The 21,593-nt window shown below is 36.9% G+C and overlaps 1 protein-coding gene and 1 pseudogene across 21 annotated transcripts in view; one reads left to right on the top strand and one right to left on the bottom strand.

Moving 5' to 3' along the window:
- LOC112405162 (inositol monophosphatase 1 pseudogene) overlaps positions 1-3,036 on the bottom strand; it is a 43,344-nt pseudogene extending 40,308 nt beyond the window's left edge.
- NRXN1 (neurexin 1) overlaps positions 1-21,593 on the top strand; it is a 1,113,124-nt gene that overhangs the window by 869,240 nt on the left and 222,291 nt on the right. The gene's annotated exons all lie outside the window — the stretch shown is intronic.

Genomic DNA, 21,593 nt, shown 5'->3' with positions numbered 1-21,593 from the left:
TCAGATCTTCTCAAAGTGATCAAGCATGATTCCTTTAAAGGTAATTTAATCGACTTAGAGGAGAATTATCAATGTTCTCCAGGAATAGTGGAATAATTCATCAACAGAAGAAAATATTAATAAGAAGAGCATTAGTTTTAGAACCAACTTAGACCTAATGGATGGTTTGAGTTGGAAATTCTACTTCCATTTGGCATCAGTATTTCTACAGATAAGCATATGGCTTGGTGAAAGTGGAAATTTGAATGGTGTGGCTAATAGACTGGGAGACCTTGCAAGAAACAATAAAAAGAACTGGGTCCAGGGACCTAAGTCTTTTCTTGAGGCAAGACTACTGATTTTTTCAAGCAAACTTGTCACCAAAGATATATGCTCAGAATCAAATTAATGTTCAACATTTTGGAATGTTTACTGTGTGCTTTTCACTAAGCTAAGATAGATAGGTAAAAATGAAGAAGTCTCTATGTGCAAATACCTAGTGGTTTAGTGCAAAAGCTAGCTGGGTAAGGAGAAAGAGTGCAATACAGTAAGCTTTATCAAAGAGGTATAAACAGTGTGCTGTGGGATCCAACGAGTACTAGGATGAATTCTGCAGAGGGTACCGGGTATGGCTTTCCTCATGTGGTCACATTGACACTGCATCACGACGATCAGAAAATAATTCTGTGTGAGGAAGGGCAGGCAGAATAAAGGTTGTAACATATGCAAGGGTGGGAGTCCTTGAATGGTTTTCTATCCAAAACTATTCAGGAAGTATAAATTTTAGTGTGACCAGAGTAATGTCTAAATAGGCCAGTGCCATCCAGGAGAACTTTGTGAAATATTCTGTCTCTGTACTTTTCAACATGGCAGCCACTAATCAGAATGGCTGTTGAACACTGGAAATGTGGACTAGCATGACTGGGGAACCGAAATTTTAATTTAATCTAACTTAATTTAAATATATGGGACTAGTGGCTAACACATTGGACAGAGCAGATACAGACCAAGTCTTCAGGCCTAGGTAATTATGGAAGATAGGGAAGAAGGCTTGGGGTCATGGTGAGAAGTCTGTGTTTTGTTTTGTTTTGTTTTGTTAATTTATTTATTTCCAGCTGCATTGGGTCTTCATTGCTGCGCGTGGGCTTTTCTTTAGTTGTGGCGAGCAGGGGCCACAGTTTGTTGCAGTGCGCATGCTTCTTATTGCGGTGGCTTCTGTTGCGGAGCACGGGTGCAAGGGCTTCAGTAGTTGTGGCACACGGGCTCAGAAGTTGTGGCTCGTGGGCTCTAGAGTGCAGGCTCAGTAATTGTGGCGCGTGGGCTTAGTTGCTCCACGGCATGTGGCATCTTCCCGGACCAGGGATCCAACCCATGTCTCCTGCATTAGCAGGTGGATTCTTAACCACTGCGCCACCACGGAAGTCCTGAGAAGTCTGTGATTGAATACTGTGGTGCCTGATTCATTTATTTGGATGACAGCTCCGGCACCAGTGTGAAGAAAATGGATTATAGGGAGAAAGGATGGTGGCAAGCTGAGAGATAAGATGGGCCTGACAAGGGCATCGGCAGTGAGTCTGAAAGACGATGGGGACACATTTCTTAAGTATAATCAGTTAAAATTAGGTTACCAGCATCTATGGTAAATGAAGAGAATTTGTTGTAAAGGACTCGTGTGTCTTTAAGTTGAGAAACTTAATTAATGCCAATACTTAATAGAAAAAGATATGAAAGAGGAAGAGTTGCTTTTGTGGAAGAAAGAGTGAATTCAGTGTTTCAAATATTTAGTTAGGAGTGATAGATATTAGATCCTTGGAGTCTGTTAAATTTTAGAAAAAGAAAGATGAAAATTCAAAGAAGTTGAATCATTTAAAATAAGATGAAAATGTCTTTGGACCAAGACATACATAACCATCCTAAAGCCTTTGTTAAATTGCTTTGTCTTTTCATTCTGATTAAGATATTATTTTATACCCAAGGGATCTTTAATGAATGAAACAAGTTTATGCATAGATTAGTGAGATGAAGAGAGGCCTGGGGAGTACAAGAACCATCTAGTACTACCATTTTTTTGGTTTGTTTTGTTTTTTTTCTGGAAGCCTTGACAAAGTGAGAAAATTTGACTATTTTCTTAAATCTGTACAACCATTGTAGATAAGGGTCTTCTGTATCATTTGCTCCTCTATATATACAAACATCCATTTTAATTTTCCACCTATATAAGTTGATTCTCTGAGTTATTTCCCCAAGTAGAGACCACTAGTTCTGTGGATTACATCTCTACTTCTTCACCAGCAGTTTCTTGGTGGTAACCATTAAACAAAATGTCCACCCTTCATCTTTGTGGATCAATTAGCCCCTGAACTCTCACTTCATTCCTTTTCCAAGCAGGTGGCTCCAGTGGATGTAAAATGGGTTTCATAAAATGAGTGACGCCTATTGATGTTCATGACATCAATTTCTCTAGCAATCACTCGTTAAAGTTACATTTTACAAACAATAAACCACTTCTTCTGTGGCAATGACTTTCCTCCTTTCTGCTCTGCTATTTCAGGCAAAAGTTGTGCATTGCTTAAAGACTTCTACTTTCACTACTTAACGTGGTGCCCTTAAGGAAAACATACTGTTAACATGAGCTTGGAAAACAGGCTTTCAACCCAGAGATGATTGTACACACTGTATATTAACCCTCCTTTGGCATGTTCATACAGAAAGAAAGATGTTGTCAGTATGAACTTTCTGTGGGTCAGTGATCTCTGTGGACCTAGGTTCTGTCATATTCCTCAGGACTGGGGTGAATCAACAGATAACAATTAGAGAGCAGGCTTTAAAATGGCAGATATTCGATCATACCAAATGACAAACTTTGCTACTGAGAATCTTATTGAACTTTGTGTCTTTCTGTCCTTTGACAGTGTGTACATTAGCATCAGGGACATTTTCTGATTGCAATTCCAAATCAGGTGAGAAAGAGAAAGAGAGGAACGTACCAAGTTTGGAACCTTTCCGGAAAGCCGACTGGCTCTCTGGATAAGCAGATGCATACCTAGTACTGGACATGTGTGCAGGAAAAGAGAAACAACTAAACTCAACGAAATGGTGATGAGAGCAATTTATCTATAGGAGAAGTTGGACTTTACTTTCTCATCCTTCATGTATTTGTGTAATAGTACTAAGAAGAGCTAACATTCATTGAGCAATGTAGCAAGGGCTCTGCTTGAATAAAAAACTGCCTCCTTAAATCAACTCCATGAAGTAGATGCCAGTATTAACCTTGGCTTTTTTAATGAGGAAACTGACACACGTGAGGTTGTGACTTACTAGGTCACATAGTCAATAAATGGTGGCGCTGTCTCTGGGGCACAAGTCGCTATTACCTTAACAATCTAAGTGTCTAGTTTCCAAATTACTTTTACAGCTTTTTAAAAAAAATATTAGTTTAGTATGCACAGGTATCAGATTCTCATCCATATTGCTTTTGTTCTTTAAACATGCATCTGCTTCTGTAAATATATTAGTAAAATGAATGTGAGAATGGAGGCATCTGAAATTCAGCAAGCACCATTCTCCCAATTTCTGAGATGGGAGAATCTGTAGAAAGAACACTACAGTTGGAAATAGTGTTCAAATGTCCCACTTCAACCCAGTATCCATTTCATCCAGACTCAGTTTGTAAGTGAGGATTTCTTTTATAGAAGGTAAGCAGCACATGTACATCCGCCTAACGATAAAGCCTGAAATCTTTCAGTGCTTTCAAACATACCATGGGATCTCCAGCTAAAGCTTTTATACTTGCTTTTTCTAAAAGAAGAAATCCTGTGGTTAAAGATTCTTTGATGGTAGAAACTTGTTTTAACAATGGTAAAGCCAAGACTAATTGAATGACTTTTCCCTTATTTTGTAACTGGGTTAGAGAATGAATGCAGTCATATAGGAAGTTTTCGAGAGTAAGAATTAACAAGTAGAGTGGATGAATCCTGAATTTTGTATGACTAGGATGGTGTTGATAACGTAGGTTAGAATTTTATTTTGCCATATGTAATTTCATAATACAACCACATCATTGATCATATTAACAGCTCAAAAAATCACCTCTTTGCCACATATATCATCTGTTGTTCAGTTGCCCTGTTTAGCTCTCTTTTACACCAGGTTTGCAGGTATCCAGAAATAGGCCCTATATATAGAGTTAACTAAAATGTTTTATTTTCAAGTATTGTTATTTGGATTTTCAGTTATCCAGAAATCTTAAGAAGTGTTATCTGATGCTTCTACTTTGCCAGTTCTGTACCTGGTAGAAGAGGGGATCAACTATTCATAAAAGGATTTGATTAATCCTTTTGTATTCAGTGTTTAATTATTCATTTATTTGTTCAACAAACATTCATTTATAATACTGTTTGCAAAGCCATGTGGGTAGGTGCTGTAGATACAAATAAGGCATGTGGCTTGTCCACTATGTGTTTGCAGTCAACTTTTCCTGGGAGTCTGTTAAGGCACTTCCTTGAAAGAATGCATCATCACTCTAGTTTCCTCTTAGCTTTGTGCAATTATTGCAATCTTGATAAATCGAAATTTGGATAACTGCAGTGCTTGCTGAAACTCTGACCTCCTCAAGATCCCAGATGTGAGAGGTTTTTTTTTATCATTCATGTGAAATATCTAGTAAGTATTTATAGAGTACCCACTCACAGTACCCAGAGCATCTGTGCTGAATGTCATAGGGGAAACAAAATGAGATAGAACTAACAAAATTTTGCCTAGCACATTCTTTATGTAGGAACTAAACATATTTTAAAAGTTCACATTATAAAGTAGTATAAGTGAAATGAATGATAGAGTGTATAAGTGCTAAATACATTCAAATGAGAAATAAATTCAAAGGTTAGGAAAAGGCTGTCCAGAAGACTGACTTAAGTACAGAGATAGAGTTTCAATGGATGAAAAGCACAAGGAGAAGAATTTCAGGTGAGGTAAGGTTTTGGAACACGCATCAGCAAAAGAGGGTTATTCAAAGAGAACTTGGTTTGTATATATTGGCATTTATATATACACACACACACACACACACACACATATATATACATATATATACTTATATGTATGTGTATAATATATATATCTTTTATCTAAAAGTTTTGTTTGTTTAAACTATTGTTAACCTAAATATAAAAGCAATAGAAGTAAAAATCAAGATATAATCAGCTACTTTTGTTTGACACCCTGTTACTCTTGGGATTTAGGCCCATATAAATAGCAAAATTAGATATTTTTTCCTCACATCCTTTCATTCACTAATATATTCATTCACTCATTCTAAAATGTGTCCAGCCCTGTGCTGTGTGTTTGACATTAGGATAGCCCTGAATAGTAAAATACCTCACCAAAGGAAAACATTGGCATGCCAGGTGGTATTTGTCTGTAGGGTGATGGGAAAGCCACATGGTTGGTTAAGCTGAGGGATTTATTGACTGATTTGTACAAATGTTGTTTTAGCTCTTGGAGCTACTGCCCCCTCCACTCCATGCATTCAAACCAATTTAAAATTTGCATGAGTCTTTCTACAATGGTGATTTGAGTTCAGTGTATCTCTATTTTTTTTCAGTATATTCTAGTTTACACTTCCACACACTTTTTCCAAGAGACATTAGAGATAAATTTGCCTTTTACCACTAACCCATTCTATTTGTTTAAGTTAAATATATATTACTCTCTGGATAAAGATACATTACTAAAGAGATCCTAAAGATATATTACTCTAAATATCCCTAGGAAAAATCAAATGAAATTACTTTGTCTATATCTGATATACTAAGTAATTCTAAAGTGTAACTTTAGAAGGAAACCATTCTATGTTTAATCTTCAAATGTCTGCACATCTTGACAACTCAGAGAAAATAAAATTGTATTTTTGCCGATTATGACATTTTTGGAGAAAGGTTCTCGTGATAAGATATTGGCAGAAAAATGTGACTCCTATGGAGTATTAGATGAGATCTCAGTGGAGAAAAGGAAGGCAAGGAAAGGAAGGGTGAGGAGTATAAGGGATGACAAAGAATCTCTTATCAGGGATTCATGATGCAGAGAAATGAGATAAGGCAAAGTACACATGAGAAAAATAATTAATGATGAAAAAGACGTTGAATACACAATGAGGAATCAGAAAGCTTTATTACAATACCAATCAGAAAAGGAATAATACTTCTCTCCCACAAGTAGGCATTGGCCTGCTCAATATTTTAAGCTTTAATTGAGAGTCTCATTGTTCATTGACCACATCTCTTCTCATTTATTTTCACAGCAATCTTGGGTAGCAGAAAAATAATCATTTAGAAAATTATAATGGAACAAGTGACTTACTGTCTTAAGTATTTAGCATACTGTATATAACTCAATAAATGTAAGTGTTCCCAATTTTTATTTTACAAGAAGATACTCCCTGTGTTAACTTGATTGTGTAAACTGTTCCCTACCTTTTTTTCCCCATTATTTCTTGTCCTGCCACACATCTCTGCTGTCTGCAACACTTTTTTTTTTTTCAAGCGACATCAGGACACAACGCTGTTACAGAATTTGAAAGCTGAACCTCTGGCTAGTTGAAAGGACCTCTGATTTAAACCAGATTTCTGACTTGTAATATTAAATTAAAAACTGTCAGAAAGGGAGATTTTTTTTAAATGGTAATGGGACCAGAGCCAGCTCTGTATTTCAAAGTTCTTTTAGTAAACAGTAGGACACTTTTCTCTCTTTGATTTTATTTCCTGAATCGAATTCTTTCCTCCAAATGACTGGAAAGCCTTTTATATGTTTATTGGTCAGGAACACAGTATTTACTCCTTCCCCCCCGCTTTCCAATGGAATATTGCTGCATTTTGTAACTGGAAAATTGTTCCTTTTGTTACTGAAAGCTTATTCAGAGTAATTAAAATCAAGGTTCTCTCCAGTCCCCCAAATGTTTACTTAAAAATAAGGTCAGGGGCTTCCCTGGTGGCACAGTGGTTGAGAGCCTGCCTGCTGATGCAGGGGACACGGGTTCGTGCCCCGGTCTGGGAAGATCCCACATGCCGCGGAGCAGCTGGGCCCGTGAGCCATGGCCGCTGACCCTGTGCCTCCGGAGCCTGTGCTCCGCAACGGGAGAGGCCACAACAGTGAGAGGCCCGCGTACCACACACACACACACACACACACACACACACACAAAAGGCAGATTTCAGACACCTTGATAAGAGAGTCACACACACACACACACACACACACACACACACACACACACACATACACACACACACAAAAGGCAGATTTCAGACACCTTGATAATAGAGAGAATTCAATAGAGGTGGCGGCAGGGTCTCATCAAAATTATGCGATCAAAAATATGTTTTGATCAACTACAGTTCCCTTCTTGATGGATGAATACAACCTGATTCAAGAAGAATATCATTCAGTGTTTTGGTTTTTTTTAACTCTAGTGTGAGTTTAAGACATTGTGCCTCTTTCCCTTTGGTATTTGCATTTTAAGACTGATTTCCAAAAGGTGAAAAAACAAAATACTAAGTTTCAGAAGAGTGTGTGGGAAGCATTTTGCAGTGTGGGAGGTCAGTGAAGTCTTACCAAAAGAGGAAGGTGTTGTATGGCTAACTCTACTGGTAGAAGCTATCAAACTCTATGTATAACCGTAAAATAATATACAACTTCAATTGTATAATAATGATATCACTATGTATATCATCAATATACTATATACATATTAGATATATAATAATAGGAGCTATACATGCATAGCTGATGAATTTTCCATATCAAAACTATTCCATTTAGCAAGCTCTCTGTCTTTTGCAGGCTAGTTATCTTTCTGACATGAATTTTAACTGCAAATTGAGTAAGGGAATTTTTTTTTTAATTGTAGGCACCCCTTTTTATCTTCAAATTTTAGTTACATTTGAGGTTTTTTTTTAATAGATTAATTTATTTATTTGTTTTTGGCTGCGTTGGCTCTTCGTTGCTGTGCGCGGGCTTTCTCTAGTTGCAGTGAGCGGGAGCTACTCTGTTGCAGTGCGCGGGCTTCTCATTATGGTGGCTTCTCTTTGTTGCTGAGCACGGGTTTTAGGTGCGTGGGCTTCAGTAGTTGTGGTTCAGGGGCCCTAGAGTGCAGGCTCAGTAGTTGTGGCGCACGGTCTTAGTTGCTCCGTGGCACGTGGGATCTTCCCGGACCAGGGCTCAAACCTGTGTCCCCTGCACTGGCAGGCAGACTCTGAACCACTGCGCCACCAGGGAAGCCCCATTAAATTGAGTTTTAATGTAAGAATTCAAAAGCTAGAATAATGTGGAAGAATGCTAACATAGTAAGGCTTTTAGAAATTCAGTGAATCTCATCTTGGTGCCTATCCTTTCTAGCATCTCCCTAGGCACCTCCTTCGTGGTTCCTACCTAGAATTCTATTAATGATGTCAGTAATGACATTGTAAAGGATTAGAATCCAGGTGTTATTAGTGTATATAGTTATTTGGGGAAGGGGAATAACCAACCTTTATGTTAGATCAGCTGTCTCTAACTGTCATCCAGGAGACACTAGCTTGGGTAAATGTAATCTACTTTCTAAGAACAAGTGTTCTATGATAAAATGAGCTCTGGGAAAAAAAGTCCCACTTGTGGAGGGCAGTAATGTACTTGGCCATATAGAATTCTGAGAAATACCATTAAAAACCATACTGGCTAAACTTTGATTAGCAGATAAGCCATCTAATTTACTTGCTCAGAGAAATACTTTATTTCTCTGTTAACCTGACCTAGAACATGTTTTCCTGTTATAATAATCTAGGATCTGTTTCACCTCAAGGGCATATTCCATTTGGTATTTGCATTAAGAAATCTCATCCAAAAGATTTTGGTACAATGGAATCTAATTTAACTAAAATGCTTGGGGAAAGATGCTATTTTATTTAATTAAAGATTGAAAGGAACCACTTAAAAATATTTGCATTGTTGGAAATTATATACAATTAAATCTTTCTGTTTGGTACTTATTGTTCTAGCAAATATTGTCACATTGTTTTTGAGGATTTAGAGCACTGTAAAACTTTGGAATTCCGTTCTGCACTGATAACTATTGCATAGATGTTAAGCTGTAAGAAAATAGAATATATGTTTAATATATAAATATGTTGGAATATATTCCTAATGAACTTTTCACTTTATTTTTTAATACAAATAAAAGTTAGGAAAAAATCAATTAATGAAGTTTTGGTCCTTTGTGTTTTGGCCAATTGAAGTTTTCTTTATTGTCCTTGCATAGGCTTTCTGATTTAATCCTAAGGCACTGTTGAATGCACTAAGTTACCATTGAAAATCTCATTTTTGCAATAGACTGACCAAGCATTGGATGAGTATAGAAAAAAAAAAAAAAAACCTGATTGGAAAATTTTCTTTACTTAAGGAAATTGACATAATGTAGTGATGTACTTCACAGTACAAGAGATAATATGTCTGAAACCTTGTCTCAAACTGCCTTACAATATTTTTTTTCCTAAGTTGTTTTAGCAGTTTGAAATATCAGCATAGGAATGTATAGGTACTATTGTGATTAGTACTTTTGGGGTTAATTATGATGTTTATAGTTGCCATTTTAATATTCTTCCCTCTCCTCTTACACACACATAAAGAAATAGCTTTTCAGTTACCTAATGCTTATTGACTATCAATTTCACCAATTGTTTTTCCATGACGCTATTTTATCATTCCTCCAACTTTCCAAAAAGTGTTTACCAGTTCTGGGAAGGTGTTACATTTAGTTCCGTTAAGCTATTTTGTAGTCCCCTAGACTATTGACAGAATTCCATTATGAGCATGTTAAGTAAGACCTCTCCTATCCTTAGCACCATAGATAACGTACCAGGGGTTAAACAGAAATTCCCCTGAGCTGTCAAATACATACAAAAAATTCACCTGCTCTCTAGTCATAGAAAAAGCCTTCAATCCCTCATATATTGGGTATTTAATTTTAGCCCATCCATAACTCCAAAGTATTTTATTATCCTGTTTCTTATCCAATATATGTTAGAGGAAGTAGCAAATAAAAGAGGTGAATGGGAGCAGCCCACATTCAGGCTTTTTGGCTGCAATAGTAAGTAATAGCTAAGAGCCTAAGTAGCTAAAGGGAAAGAAACTGTTCTTTCTTTTCTCCCAAGAAAGCAGATTCAAGGACTTTAAAAAATTATGGCTCTCCTAGAGTAGATCTTGTCCTGGAGGGGGAAAAATGGTATGAAAGACATTTCTGGATCAATTGACAAAATGGAGATATAGATGGTAGATTAGATCAAATAATGTATTGCATTGTCTTGATAACTGTACTGTGATTGTGAAAGAGAATATCCTTATTAGGAAATACACTGAATTATTTAGAGGGAAAGTGCCATGATATATATAATTTATTATCAGTGGTTAAGAGGAACTAATTGTGTTTGTGTGTAGAGAGAGAGAGGGAGAGGGAGAAAGAGTTAGAGAGACAGAGCAGAATAGAGAAAAAGAGAGAACAAGTAAACAAATAAGGGGAAATGTTAATAATATATGAATCTGGGTGAAGTAGATAACGGGGATTCCTTGCGATGTTTTTTTTGTTTGTTTTTGCATCTTTTCAATAAGTTTGAAATTATTTCCAGATAAATTTTCTTTTTAATCATGATTTATTGCACAGCACATACTCAAAGTATGTTCTTTTATACTTTTTTATTCCCTTACCGAATATCATATATTTGTAATGATAGTATTAAATTATCAAGTAAATATTCCGCATCCCATACTTAAGAAAGCAATGTCTATGTAATTAATTTCAATGATATTTCTTTAACGAATAGTTAAAATATCATTCGAGGAGAAAACCTTCAACCCCCAGACATCTTGGCTATAGATATATGTCCTATCACACTGTATACAGTGTTACCTGAACTTTTCAATTGCAGAGTTGAACCAAAAGTAAGTACAGTCAGCCCTCCATTATCCATAGCTTCTGCCTGTGTGGATTCAACCAACTATGAATAGAAAATATTTCAAAACAAATTCCAGAAATTTCCAAAAAACTTGAGTTTGCCATGTGCTTAGGGCTACTTACATAGCATTTACATTGTATTTAGTATTATAAGTAACCTAGAGATGATGTAAAGTATATGGAGGATGTGCATAGATTTTATGCAAGCACTATGCCATTTTATATAAGGAAATGGAGCATCCTCAGATTTTCGTACCTTGGGATGGGGGTGGTTCTGGAACCAATCCCCTGCAGACACCGAGGGACAACTGTATACAAGTCTTCTAACATTTTTAAAAACTATTTTTCTAAGGACAGAAGTCATCAATGGTACAATCGGATATTATTCTTTTTATTTTCTATCTTACAGCCCTATTAATTTTTACTGGCCCAGTTTAATGAGTAATTTACATATTTTACATAAGTATGTATATATTGTGTATGTATACACACTCACACACACATACATACATATATAATTATTCCATACTCTAAATCAAAGGTTATAATTTGATGGAGTTGGCTTCTTCCTTATCCATATAGTTCAAATGTGCCTGATTTCCTCCTCTTTGTGAAACATGAGATGGAATGAAATGGGGATGATCTTAAAGACGGTGCTCATATACTCCCTGTAGGTGGCAGTGTCTACCAGAGCTTTTGTGTGGCACTCTTCCCCCTGGCTTTCTGGCTTCTCTTTCAGACTGCTGTCTGGGGCAGTCAGGAAAACTCACATGGGCCATGAATATTGACATTCATGATGAAATGAAGGAACAAAGATAGAGAGACAGCAGAGAGCAAAGATAGAGAGACAGCAGAGAGGGGCAAGACTTAGGTAGGGCTTGAAACTAAAGGGAAAAGAACAACAAATGTGAAGAGAGTTTACTGGTTGATTAAGTGTCCCCTCATTGCTACTAAGTTAAAAAGAGCAGAAAGGAAGAGTATTTTGCAGATCCCAAAACTCTCTCTTCATCAACCTCCAAAATCCATATGGCTATAATTAGAAAGATAATTCTGCTACAATTGCCCTGAAGGGGAAATGATAGGGAATAATTGATTTCTCACTGAAGGAATGAAGATTATATCAGTAGCTTTCAGAGGCCAAAGTTTTGCTTTGGAAATCTCTCCTAAGGATGAAAATGGAAGATGAGAAAAAAAGTATAGCCATAGTTTTAAAGAACGTTAAAATATTTTTGTAGGATTCTATTGCAGTCTTGTTAGAATTAGTATGGATTCTATAGAGCTTTGAAATGATTTGAAGGTTATCAGTAAATCCATTAAAAAATCACCAAGCATGTACTCTGAGCAAAACACCATGGACCCTAAAGTGTAAGCATTGATGGTCATCAATAAAGACACTGTAGTCTAGATAAGAAGCTGAGACATGATAACTCAATCATTATTTGATAATAAAATAGAATGATGTAAGAGAAATCACATGTGAGTGCTATATGAAGAAGGTGGACAGCAGTTGCTGTTCAAGTCCTGAGAAGAAGAAATTACTAGTCTGGAATCTAGGGTTCTAGGAGGAACTTGGCCCTGAAGGATGAAAAGCATTGAGATTGACAAAGAGAAGGGTTTAAGGTATTTGAGCTTGGGTGGACATGGGGTTGGAGCCTGGCAACCGTCCTGAAAGCTTTAGAAAACAGGAAGTAGATCAGTCTAATGAGAGCTGGTGGCCTGTGTCTAGGAGGAGTGGGAAAATGGTTGAAACAGCAGGATAGAGCCAAACTGTTACATATCTGACTTACAACTTTGGATGGATTGTGTAGAGTCATTTAAAGTTATTTTTGCAATAGAGTGAGATGATGAGTGGGAGCTTTTTAAAGGAAGACTAATCTAGCTGCAGAGCATTTGCACATTTGCTGCTGTCTCTGTCCTTAGGTAATAAATGGATTTCTAAAAGTTACATAGCCTCTCCCTTGTTTGGTATCTGGGTTGATTTTAATTATACTTAAATCAACCCATAATAAATTAGTGTCTTTCAGCCAAGAGTGTCTCTAAATTCCCTTGAGAGCATGATCCATTGCTCATGGAGTGTCCTCATATAGCTAAAAAGTTCTTTCATATTATTTAAACTAAATTCTCCCCACTGTGCTTAAGTACATTGCATTCTGAACTGTACCCACTAATGAGATGAACTGGTCAATGTTGCTTTTACCCATGACCCTTTACATGTTTGTTGATAATTCTCCTCTTACTTCTTCCCATGATGGATTAATATTTTCTCTCTTTCCTTCCTCCCTCCGTCCCTCTCACCCCCCGCCTTGCTATCTGTCTGCCTAGCTAGCTAGCTAGCTACCTATCTATATTTATCTCTTTTTCTTAGTTTCTTCTCTTCCCTGCTCATATTCTTTGGTTTAGTCCTCAACCTAACATTGGATGATATTAATCATTATCAGGCCTATGAAGAAGAAAACAAAATACACTTGTCATATTTTTTTTTTCTTATTTTCTTCATGGACTCTATCACAAGGATAGGATGATAGTTGAGAGCAGCAAACAGTCTTAGTTAACATTTCCAGTGACCTGCTACTTTATTCTTTGTAGGCTCTGTGCTTGGGCTTAATTTTATGTTCATTCTCACCTTCTTGATTTTGTTCAGTCAGCCCTGGTCATACCTTAATGCCTTAATGCCTTTTAAATCCAATCCATCCTGAGTTTTTTCTTTTTTTGAAGTTTTCAGTATTTCTAAGTTTTTTAAAATGCTTGTGTCACTAAAAGGTATGTATTAACTGGCCTGATAAGATTTCTAACAGAAAGGAGTTTTACAGTCTTAATAAAGTTACTTAAAATTCTTTTTTTCTTAAGCACAATCACCTTTCATGGTCTACTTTAAATACTCCCTTCTCTAGGAAACCCGCTATAATCTTCCTATCCCATGCCGACCATGCTCTTCTCTGAAACTTATAGTTAATTTGGTCACTGTCATAGAGTGTAATCTTACTTGTTGTTTAGACCATAATTCATTTTAGATAGGTCCAGTGCTGTATGTTTAACTCTTACAAAGTACCTACATACCGCACTGATAGTGTAGAGAAAGGACTGTTCTATCTGTGCTTTATATATGTAAACCATAGACGGAGGTGAAATTATATATGTGGCAGAGAAGACCATTCTATAATATTTTTCAGATGGTTAACCAGAATCAGATGTTGCAAATGTTTTGCCTGCTTATATAGCGGCTGATTGCACATTTAAAGCATTTTAAATTAGTTGTCAACATTTAAAAATCAGAATGTTTCACATAAACATCAGGATCTCTACCATGTAAAAGACAAGAAAAAAATTCAGAATATCTGACAAAGTGGCCTACATTCTTGTGGGAGAATAATCAAGTGAAAGTGAGTAGCTGCTACTGCTTTTAGACAGGGAAGACTGTCTTCTGTCTGCAATAGCCCCGTTTCTCCCCATTTCTATTTTAAAATGCTGTCTGGCCCCTCTGGTGCTTGACTTTACGAATGCTGTCCTAAATGCTTGGATGAATATGGAGTTCCTTGGACCATCTCAGAATCCTTTAAGATGTCCAAGAACCTCTACTAACATCCTGAACTTGGTGCTGCCCTGATGATCAGATTTTAAAGAATGGCATGGTCAGCTTCTGGAAAATGCAGATTTCTTGATCACATGCTGAGGTTTCTGATTCAGCAGTTCTGGGGAATCTGCATTTTTCAAAAACACAACAAGTGATGGTGATGCATACGTTATTTGGATCACATTTAGTGAAAACTTCTTGTACCTCTTGGTCTCTGAAGTCAGACATACCTGTTCCTTCACTGATAGAAATCATTTCAATTTTAGTAATAATGATTCTGAAGTACACAGTCCTAGGGGTGGACAGATAATCTCTTGTGCTATATTTTTTATCTACATCCTTATTATTAGACATTTACTTTGTGTCTGATATTTTGCCATGATAAATAATGCTTGCATGGATATCCTGGGAATTCATTTAGAAAGAAAACTAAAAACTCTGCACTAACCAGTTTTATTTAGGAGAGTATCAGTAATGTATCAGTTTTCATTTTTTTTAAATGTAATTTTGACTTAAACTAAATATACTTATATATCTTAACACTTTCAGCTACTGCTCCCATTCTCTATCATTAAAAAAAATGTTAAACTGGGAAAATATTATATTTTCTCCATGATGATTCTTTTCTGTTGATTGGGAAAAGGGTCTTTCAAAATGTTTCCTTAGTCTAGATAAAGTAATCTATCACTGGTCAAATAAGGTGAAATTTAAAATTTCCAATTGCATCTGCAATTCCACAACTATCACCACTTGCTATTTTCAGTAGGTCATTACTAGTGATTTCTTCTCTTTCTATTATTAGTAAGCTACTAATTTATCTGCTTGGAAATATGGAAAAACTAGAACTGTTCAACTGTCTGCCATACCTTTGCCTTACCTTTACCTAGCGAAAATAACTTGATTCTGTCTACTTAATCTCCTTGTGGGAAAGTCCTGAATATTTTGGATTAATGATGTGACTGTCATTGTCCTACAATGAATAACATTATTTCAGGTTCACGTGATGACCTATGAGTAACTCTATTTCTCCTCCCCTGACTTTGAGGATTTTATACATTTGCAAAATGGACTCTCTAACTTTTATCTTCAGTTCTCAACTCTCATCTGATTTCTTTGGCCTGCATTTCCAAGAATCATCCCAAATGAGAAGTCAGACTTTTATGGATCACATTCCGTGTTATTAAGCACATGTATCATTTTGTTTTTATGACAAACTAATGGGACCATTGTTCTTATTCTTCGGAAGGTGGTTCTTTGGGGACCTTTTGAGTATGGAGGAGAATGGAACAAGAAAATAAGACGGCTTCAAGCCTAATAATGAGAAGGCAGCACAGTTCACAAGATGATCATTGTTAAATATTTCATTACACTTGAAGAAACAGTTTGAGGAACTGCCAACCTTATTTTAATTCTCACCCCCAATTAAATTCTATTCAAAGTTAAAACTAATTTAGAAAGAGGAATAAGTAAAAGGTGTGAGGAGGGGAATGAAACAAGGGGGTTTCAGCTTTAGATAGCAAACAGAGGGCAGTGAGAGGTGAAATTAACCTTCTAATTCTATTGTCATAGATTTTCCTGAATTCTTTGTGTTATTTCATCTCTTTCTAACCACAACACCATGAAGGAATTAGTATTAATGTGTTACAAATGGTTCACTGAATTACTTTTCCTTTCCTGCCCTCACCACCAAAGTTTCCTCTAAAGAGGTGGAGAAGCTCTATTTTTGGTTTGCGTTGTTTCACTATAGAGAGAAATTTTAAATCTTGGAAACCAGAGTGACTGAGTTGTATCCTCATCCACCCCCCACCCCAACTCATCAAAAATTGAGAGATTCCTCAATTGAGGACAATAAAACAGAGTTTTTCCTTTTTTTAAAGTCACTTGGCAAGTGTTCTTTTATAAACAGCCTACCATCTCTTCTACTCTCAATCAAAATCAAATCTACTTTTCTCCTCAGCTAATGACTTTATGAGTGGCAGGCAGGCTGTTTTGACACAGGGAATGATTAAGAAGAGATAAATTGACTAATTGAGGTCTGTCTGTATTCTTGGTAGAGTACTAGTTAATAATGACTTGGAGTTTTATCCTGGCTCTAGATTTAGAAAGAAATTAAAGTTATTATATATCTTCTTAATTTTGATTGACAGACGCAGTTTGGGAAATCTAGTCACAGTCAAATGGAACAATTCCTGACTAAATCGAGAAGGGTTTGTTTGTAATTTCAGTGCAAGTCCATGACAGCCCAATGACTTGGTCTGTCTATTAGTAAACTTTCTGGAGATTGGTCATCAATACTGGCCTTAATTTCCAAATAATAGTAGCTCAAGTTTGAGAACTAACATGTTCACAAATATTCACCAATCACCCACTGAAAATATGTGCTTGGTGAGCACCATAAAATTCATTGGTTTGCATGAGTTTAGGTTTGGTTGGGTTTGATAAACACATTCTGGCCCAAGTGAAGAAAATTCACTTGGTTTGTCTCCTACCTTTCAAAGTTATCAAAGCAAAACCTTCAAGTGACAGTGTAGTAAGTACTTTCTCTCTGGTTCTTTGGTGTATATCATTGTTAGCGCAAATTAGAAATGTCTTGATATTTGAAATTCCGATAAGCAAAGTTAAAAGAGATTATTTACTTTAGTTTTGAAAGGTTATTCTTCATTTTTCTTCAAACTGAAGATGGGGTCATTTATCCATTCCCAAATGTGTATAAATGGGTAGCTACATATTTATTCTATTAGATTTCTCCTTTCGGTAGCTGGAACCATAACAAATAAAATATTATTTTGTATTTATTCAATCTTCCAGATAATGCATTTTGGGCAGTAAAAATAATATCAGTTTGATGTTCACTTTGCACACAGAATTTCATGGCTGTCGTGCCTGATTAGGACAAAAGCATTTCTTTCCATTTGCCTCAAATCTCCAGCAAAATGCTGTAAGCAACCTGGGGTACATCAAGGGTTCCTTTGCCCCCTTTTCTAAGGAAGAGGCTGGGCATCAAATGTCTGTTAGAGTGTGATGCCTTACCAAGCAATAAATAAGTAATTGGGGCCTTTTGAGTTATTGTAAGCCATGATATTAGAAACAAAAGTATTTTAACAATAGTAAATGAAGTAAGAAGTTAAGATGTATCGTAAGAACCCATCATGTTCTATTCCTAAGCTAGGTCTCCTGTCAAGACAAAATGAAATGTGAATTTAGATCACCTTCAGGATTTCTTGAAAAACCACTTTGAATCAACTTGTTCCTTGACTTGGGGACTTCACCTACCTCGTTCTGAATAAGCTGTTCTTCTCAGGAAATTTTATTTCTTCTCTTCATGCAATCCAGCCCTTCTCAGCTTAATTTCTGGAGAAAAATGTGGGGTCTTTATTATAGCTGCATAACACCTTCCATAATAAGTGATTTTATGAGGGAAGAACTTAATTAAGAGATGAACTTTCTATTCTTTCCTTTGACTCTTCCTAACAGGGAGATATTGTTAGAGAAAATTGGTCAGTGTTCTGGAGATGAGAAGAAAAATCTATTATTTTGAAAACTGGCAAGTAGGAAAAGTAGGGCAATTCTCTGGGTTGCATTTGTGAACCTTTTTCTTCTCATTGATATTTTTGACATCTACATAAAATACAAGACAATGGAATTGGCCAAGATTAAATGTAGGTTTTGCATTATCCATATTATGTCTCAATGTTCTTACAAGAATACTTTTTTTTTTCCCTCAGTAGAATTATTTGACTGCAAACCAATTAGTGAGTCCATAAATATCCTTCTCCCCTACATGAAAGTTTAAAACACTACAACCAAGATAATCATAGCCTTCACTTTGATCAGACATCAGTAGGCAGCTTGTTTATACTCTATAGTTTGTAAGAAAATAATCAATACTTGTTTTTCTGCTGCAGTGTTTGGATATGGGGTTCCTCCTAAAATGTTTCTTCTTTCCTCCTCTACCTTATTACTACGGCTGAAAGCTCTTATAATGACCTGTAAAAAACTGTTTCTTACTAGCTGTTTCTTTTTTATTTTATCACTTTACCTGGTATTTAGTAGAGTACTTCAATAAATATTTATTCAACAAATGAATCAGTACATCCACTTCTAACCAAGATTTCAGCCTAATCTTAAATAATAGTAAGCATGTTGCCTTGAAGCTGCTAATGACAGCTCTGGGATTGCAGAGAGAAGCTGTGTAAGAAAGGCCACATTATATTACCGCATGTAATCCTTTTTGCTTTCTTGTCTGAAACGCTCCAGTGAACTAACAGGAATTGTTGGGCAGGTTGGGGGAGCGGCGGGGAGGAGAAAGAAGTAGCATATGGGTGAAGTGCCGTCTGCTCAGATTTTTAAAAATAGATTAGATATCCACCTCTTCCAGTAATTAGGGCAATTACCTGCCAGGTATATATCAGCTGCGTTATTTCAGGGTTTTCTAATGCCATTGGGGTCTTTCATCAATGATGATAATCACAAAATGGGCAACCCAAGACTGAGTTTGTGGGTATGAAAAGGGTAAAATTGACTTCACTGACTAACATTTGCAGCTAGGAGATTTAAGAGGAAAATGTGTGTGTGATGGGAGGAGGACACGAAAAAGCAGTGACTTCCGAGGCTTTGCTGTCAGTGCCTTGCTTTGGGGATGAGGCTGGGAATCTACCTAAATCTGCTGTTTGGCTTCTGTCATCTGCTCCTTAGATGCCCAGATTGGTAATGAACACTTATCTTGTATTTTATCAAATTGCTTCTTGAGGCATAGGGAGGGTTTTCTTAATGGAGCTTTGCTGGTGGTTTTCACTCCAAGCCACGGAACCCATTCCATGACAAGGAACTGACTTTATAAGGAAATTTCAGTTTTTAACCACCTGGGGTCTTTCTTGAATCGGTTCTGCAGAGTATCTTTAATGATGGCCATGTATTTCTGTTAGAAATGTGGTGAGGGAAGATCTCTTATCTTCCCTTGATAGTCTGGTTCTTCTGATTACTTTTGATTAGTATTGGTAACTATATCTCAAAACTCTTCATTGCTTTTCAAAAAATTCATAGTTCGAAATTAACATCAGAGTGAGCAAGTGATTTTCTTTAGTTATGTTCCTTGATTGGTTGACTTAATAGTCTTGGACTACCTTGAAGTTCTTTGCCTTGAGGGTGTGAGGTTTCCATATCTAGAGGTTCATCTTCTCAGGACATACAAGAATATGTTTGTCCCTTTGAATCAGACTGTATGTTTAGTTACCTTTAACTAACCAGGCACGAGGAGGCCTCAGCTGTACCTGTTCCTAATTAACTTTTATTAAGTGTTCTGCTTCATTGGAGGTTTCCAAATTAAAGAGAAGTTCAAGACATAAGCAAAGAAATGTAGTCTAGTCTTCGCTTTGCCAGGTAGATGTGTGATTTGGGAAAATAATTCCTCAAGACTTCAATTTCCTTATCTGTAATAAGAATAAAAGCAAATGTTAGTTCAGTCAATAACTAAGACCCTTCCTGCTCTAGGAGTCTGTGACTTCTCAAGCATTTATATGTTTATAAGAACCTTTCTCCCGCCTGGCCACGAACAGAGGTTTTCCTTCTCCCTTGTCCATGGCTTTAATATAGCTTTCTTTTCCAGGGCACCAACTAGTTTATTAACTTTTTTCTGGGATTGTCACTCTGGATCAGAATTAAAAAATTGTTAGGAATTCAACATATCCTCGTGTAGCTAGAGAAGAGTCCATCTGGCACCATGCTGGGTGGTGATTGTGGGTGTGGTGTTGCTGTGGCGTATCTATTCCCCCGAAGTTATTAACACAGTTATTGGCCCTGGAGAATTTCAGTTGTTCTGATCTAACAAACTTTCTCACTTTAATGTCTCTTTAGACTTCCTCTGCAATCCAGATTGCACACTTGTCAGTGGCTTCCATACAGTAGATGGTACTGAGGCCATTTCCCAGCCCCTGTGTAGCCCGGGAAGAAAGGCTTCCTGTGAACCCAGCCCTGCCCTGATCCAGCATCCTGCCTCAGACACTTCCCCCACATCTTCAAGGACTGCATTCCATGTACATGCCAATGCAAGCCCAAGCCAGCTGCGTGGGGATTTATCTCCAGCTTCTCAAAAGCACATTCTCTACTGCCTGCATCTGACACCTGACCACTGGGTGCTGGCCTTAGATCAGTCCTTACGTTCTTGGTCCTAATTGGCAATATCCTGACTACCTCCCTTGTAATTCCTCCTCCCGGCTCCTTAAGATATCAACTTCCAAATGAAGTACAGTGTTACACACACAACAGATGTCATCAGCTAGATAGGAATAGGCTCCTTTTTATCCCATCAAGCGTTGCTTTGGGAATAAAAGGCAGACATCTTTTATGGCTTAATTACACAGATTTCAGCAGGGTAGAGAGAAGGAGGAGACAAGGTAAGAGAGCCCACAAAGCTAGATGTTTAGAACTTACATGGAGCACTTTTCTGACTGTATCTCTGTCTCGCTGGATCTGTAGACACTAGGCCTTTTCATCACTTTTTACTTCTAGGAAGCTATTCTGAGAAAGTCAAGGTCTCCAAGGAATACAAACACAGCTGAGAGCTGAAGCAATATATGACCAAGGAGTCTTTTTTTGTTTCTGCAGTTCACAGCAAAATAAGAGATAAGAGTTTGGGACGTGAGCTAGCTCATAAAGAATTATATGAAGTGGCGTAACTGTACACACCTGACACTCTTCATGGGCGCTTTAATTTACAGTAGGGTTCCATAGTTTTTTTTAATTGCTGTAATGTGTATTTTGAAATTACGATGTTCCTACTGCCTTTGGCTCTATACAATTAGCACACTTTTTCGAGAGCAAAATAAGGTTTTGGTCAAATGTATTTCAATTCCCTTGTAAACAGCCTGTGGCACCTGGAAGCCGTTTTGGAATTACAAATGGGAACAGGTACTTCTGTATCACCGTGTATATCACAGTTCTACACAGACACACACACAAAACACACACACACACACACACACACACACACACACATGCCCAAAGCCACAACACAAAGAACTTTTTTTTTTTTCTTTCTTTTTTTTTTTTTTTTGGGTACCGCGGCCC

The sequence above is a fragment of the Neophocaena asiaeorientalis genome, unplaced genomic scaffold (assembly GCF_003031525.2).
Source record: "Neophocaena asiaeorientalis asiaeorientalis breed wild unplaced genomic scaffold, Neophocaena_asiaeorientalis_V1.1 scaffold171, whole genome shotgun sequence".
NCBI classification, from domain to species: domain Eukaryota; kingdom Metazoa; phylum Chordata; class Mammalia; order Artiodactyla; family Phocoenidae; genus Neophocaena; species Neophocaena asiaeorientalis.
Note: the sequence above shows the minus strand (reverse complement) of the source record. Positions and strands in the feature narration are given on the sequence as shown.